Source organism: Hoplias malabaricus, chromosome 14, assembly GCF_029633855.1.
Source record: "Hoplias malabaricus isolate fHopMal1 chromosome 14, fHopMal1.hap1, whole genome shotgun sequence".
Taxonomy (NCBI): domain Eukaryota; kingdom Metazoa; phylum Chordata; class Actinopteri; order Characiformes; family Erythrinidae; genus Hoplias; species Hoplias malabaricus.
Window position 1 is genome coordinate 891,023 of NC_089813.1, and position 5,000 is coordinate 896,022.

A 5,000-nucleotide genomic window follows, 5' to 3' on the forward strand; every position below is an offset into this window, starting at 1 on the left:
TAAAGATACACTACACTGTTTGTACCTTTAAAGATACACTCCACTGTTTGTACCTTTAAAGATACACTCCACTGTTTGTACCTTTAAAGATACACTACACTGTCTGTACCTTTAAAGATACACTACACTGTCTGTGCCTTTAAAGATACACTACACTGTCTGTACCTTTAAAGATACACTACACTGCTGTACCTTTAAAGATACACTACACTGTCTGTGCCTTTAAAGATACACTACACTGTCTGTACCTTTAAAGATACACTACACTGTCTGTACCTTTAAAGATACACTACAGTGTCTGTACCTTTAAAGATACACTACACTGTCTGTGCCTTTAAAGATACACTACACTGTTTGTACCTTTAAAGATACACTACACTGCTGTACCTTTAAAGATACACTACACTGTCTGTGCCTTTAAAGATACACTACACTGTCTGTACCTTTAAAGATACACTACACTGTCTGTACCTTTAAAGATACATTCCACTGTTTGTACCTTTAAAGATACACTACACTGTCTGTACCTTTAAAGATACACTACACTGTCTGTACCTTTAAAGATACACTCCACTGTTTGTACCTTTAAAGATACACTACACTGTCTGTACCTTTAAAGATACACTACACTGCTGTACCTTTAAAGATACACTACCCTGTCTGTGCCTTTAAAGATACACTACACTGTCTGTACCTTTAAAGATACACTACACTGTCTGTGCCTTTAAAGATACACTACACTGTTTGTACCTTTAAAGATACACTACACTGTTTGTACCTTTAAAGATACACTACACTGTCTGTACCTTTAAAGATACACTACACTGTCTGTGCCTTTAAAGATACACTACACTGTCTGTACCTTTAAAGATACACTACACTGTTTGTACCTTTAAAGATACACTACACTGTCTGTGCCTTTAAAGATACACTACACTGTTTGTACCTTTAAAGATACACTACACTGTTTGTACCTTTAAAGATACACTACACTGTCTGTGCCTTTAAAGATACACTACACTGTCTGTACCTTTAAAGATACACTACACTGTCTGTACCTTTAAAGATACACTACACTGTCTGTGCCTTTAAAGATACACTACACTGTCTGTACCTTTAAAGATACACTACACTGTTTGTACCTTTAAAGATACACTACACTGTCTGTGCCTTTAAAGATACACTACACTGTTTGTACCTTTAAAGATACACTACACTGCCTGTGCCTTTAAAGATACACTACACTGTCTGTACCTTTAAAGATACACTACACTGTCTGTACCTTTAAAGATACACTACACTGTCTGTGCCTTTAAAGATACACTACACTGTCTGTGCCTTTAAAGATACACTACACTGTCTGTGCCTTTAAAGATACACTACAATGTCTGTGCCTTTAAAGATACACTACACTGTCTGTACCTTTAAAGATACACTACACTGCTGTACCTTTAAAGATACACTACACTGTCTGTACCTTTAAAGATACACTACACTGTCTGTACCTTTAAAGATACACTACACTGTCTGTGCCTTTAAAGATACACTACACTGTCTGTACCTTTAAAGATACACTACACTGTTTGTACCTTTAAAGATACACTACACTGTCTGTGCCTTTAAAGATACACTACACTGTTTGTACCTTTAAAGATACACTACACTGTTTGTACCTTTAAAGATACACTACCCTGTCTGTGCCTTTAAAGATACACTACACTGTCTGTACCTTTAAAGATACACTACACTGTCTGTGCCTTTAAAGATACACTACACTGTTTGTACCTTTAAAGATACACTACACTGTTTGTACCTTTAAAGATACACTACACTGTCTGTGCCTTTAAAGATACACTACACTGTCTGTACCTTTAAAGATACGCTACACTGTTTGTACCTTTAAAGATACACTACACTGTTTGTACCTTTAAAGATACACTACACTGTCTGTACCTTTAAAGATACGCTACACTGTTTGTACCTTTAAAGATACACTACACTCTTTGTACCTTTAAAGATACACTACACTGCTGTACCTTTAAAGATACACTACACTGTCTGTACCTTTAAAGATACACTACACTGCTGTACCTTTAAAGATACACTACACTGTCTGTGCCTTTAAAGATACACTACACTGTTTGTACCTTTAAAGATACACTACACTGTTTGTACCTTTAAAGATACACTACACTGTCTGTGCCTTTAAAGATACACTACACTGTTTGTACCTTTAAAGATACACTACACTGTTTGTACCTTTAAAGATACACTACACTGTTTGTACCTTTAAAGATACACTACACTGTCTGTGCCTTTAAAGATACACTACACTGTTTGTACCTTTAAAGATACACTACACTGTTTGTACCTTTAAAGATACACTACACTGTCTGTGCCTTTAAAGATACACTACACTGTTTGTACCTTTAAAGATACACTACACTGTCTGTGCCTTTAAAGATACACTACACTGTTTGTACCTTTAAAGATACACTACACTGTTTGTAGCATTAGTAAACAATGATGTACCTGCACCGTACCTTTAATTCTGAGAGTGTGTAGTAGTCAGTGGGCAGAGACATGTCAGAATCATTGTCTGAAGGTGAGCTTTGAGGTAACGGAGTCTGTGCTGTGACCAGGGCCGGGAAACTCCTGCTGTGATAGCCGCTGTTAGCTCAGCGCAGGATAACACACAGCTGCACTGATTGACTCTAAGGAAAAGCAGACTGTAAAACTGTAGGGACTCCATGCAAATATCAACACTGCCTCGTTTCTACACATTCTCAGTGCTGCAGTGACTCTGACGTGGTGGTGGTGTGTTAGTGTGTGTTGTGCTGGTGTAGAGTGGATCAGACACAGCAGTGCTGCTGGAGTTTTTAAACCCCTCAGAGTCTGGACACAGACTAAAAACATCCGCTGAAGAACAGGGGGAAAGGGAGGTAGCACAGTATGCAGAGCGACGGTTGGACTACAGAGTGCCCGGAGAGGACAGTAGACTCCTGTACAATATTCACTCACTCACACTCTCACTCCGTCATGTTCAACAACATGCTTCACTCCTCCTGTTTACCTCTGTTTATCTGTTTATTTATTTATATCTCGTATGTACTGATAGTGTGTGTAATAGAGAGAGAGAGAGAGAGAGAGAGAGAGAGTGAGAGAGGCCCTGATGGAAGGATAGATTGATGGATGGAAGGATGAATGAAGACAGATGTAAGATATCTCTCAATCTCTGTCTCCTTCCATCACTCTCAATGCCTTATTACTTATACATATATTTATATCTGTCTCTTTACTCTCTCTCTCTCTTTCTCTCTCTCTCTATCCCTCCATCCCTCTCTCTCTCCGTCTGCATGTGTGACATCTGTGCAGTGGATGTGTGCATGTGGCAGTGGTTTTATTAATGAATATCTAATATATTAATAATTTTATTCTGGGCCGGGGTTAAAGGCGGTCGCACAAAGAGAGAGAGACACGTGTGTCCTTTTGTTCCTCACCAGCAGCGCCGTCACACAGCAGATGGCCAGTGTGTGTGTGTGTGTGTGTGTGTGTGTGTGTGTGTGTGTGTGTGTGAGAGAGAGAGAGAGAGAGAAAGTTGATTAGCTGTTAAAGCCCCCCCACCACACCACACCCAGTCACACACACACACACACACACACAGTTCCTGAGCTCTCAGTGCCTCTCTGAGTGGAGCGGTGTGTCACGGCGCTAATGAGGCCGGAGCGATGGGTTTTTGTCGCTCAGAAAGACGAACATTTATAACGAATCAATTACTTTAAAAACATTAGTAACATACTATTATTTTTAAATCGACTTTCATCCATTCATTCATTGTCTGTAACCCTTATCCAGTTCAGGGCAGCGGTGGGTCCGGAGTTTACCCGGAATCAGTGGGCGCAAGGCGGGAATACACCCTGTAGGGGGCGCCAGTCCTTCACAGGGCGACACACACTCATACATTCACTCACACACTCACACCTACAGACACTTTTGAGTCTCCACTCCACCTACCAACGTATGTTTTTGAAGCGTAGGAGGAAACCGGAGCACCCAGAGGAAACCAACGCAGACACAGGGAGAACACACAAATTTTCTTACATTTATTCTGTGTTTATTTAAAATGAGCAAAGTGTGTTTATCAACTTTAAGAACAAACAGGATTTTGTGTGTGTGTGTGTGTGTGTGTGTGTGTGTGTGTGTGAGTAAATCAGGAAGTTCAGGAACTCTGCCGTTAACCGTCTGCTGCTTATCTCTGAGCTTTGGCTCTGTGCCAGCAGAATTAACCCCTCTCCTCCCTTAACGCTCACAAACCAGCTGCTTGTCACAGCCACTGTCGAATCAAAGCCTTGTATCTCCTCATCTGGAGATGTTTATAACTCCACACACTCCACCTGTGTCTCGGCTCTGAATTCCACCTCCTGAGCTGAAGATTCACTGCCTCACATGTCTGCGTGGGTTTCCTCCGGGTTACTGTCTGTGAGGAGTGTGGTGTGTTCTCTCTGTGTCTGCGTGGGTTTCCTCCGGGTGACTGTCTGTGAGGAGTGTGGTGTGTTCTCCCTGTGTCTGCGTGGGTTTCCTCCGGGTGACTGTCTGTGAGGAGTGTGGTGTGTTCTCTCTGTGTCTGCGTGGGTTTCCTCCGGGTGACTGTCTGTGAGGAGTGTGGTGTGTTCTCCCTGTGTCTGCGTGGGTTTCCTCCGGGTGACTGTCTGTGAGGAGTGTGGTGTGTTCTCTCTGTGTCTGCGTGGGTTTCCTCCGGGTGACTGTCTGTGAGGAGTGTGGTGTGTTCTCTCTGTGTCTGCGTGGGTTTCCTCCGGGTGACTGTGAGGAGTGTGGTGTGTTCTCTCTGTGTCTGCGTGGGTTTCCTCCGGGTGACTGTCTGTGAGGAGTGTGGTGTGTTCTCTCTGTGTCTGCGTGGGTTTCCTCCGGGTGACTGTCTGTGAGGAGTGTGGTGTGTTCTCTCTGTGTCTGCGTGGGTTTCCTCGGGTGACTGTCTGTGA

The 5,000-nt window shown here is 42.3% G+C and overlaps 1 protein-coding gene across 3 annotated transcripts in view; it reads left to right on the forward strand.

Annotated features, from left to right (window-relative positions):
• The window catches only part of lzts1 (leucine zipper, putative tumor suppressor 1), a 39,410-nt gene that overhangs the window by 23,776 nt on the left and 10,634 nt on the right, over window positions 1-5,000 (forward strand). The window lies entirely within an intron of this gene.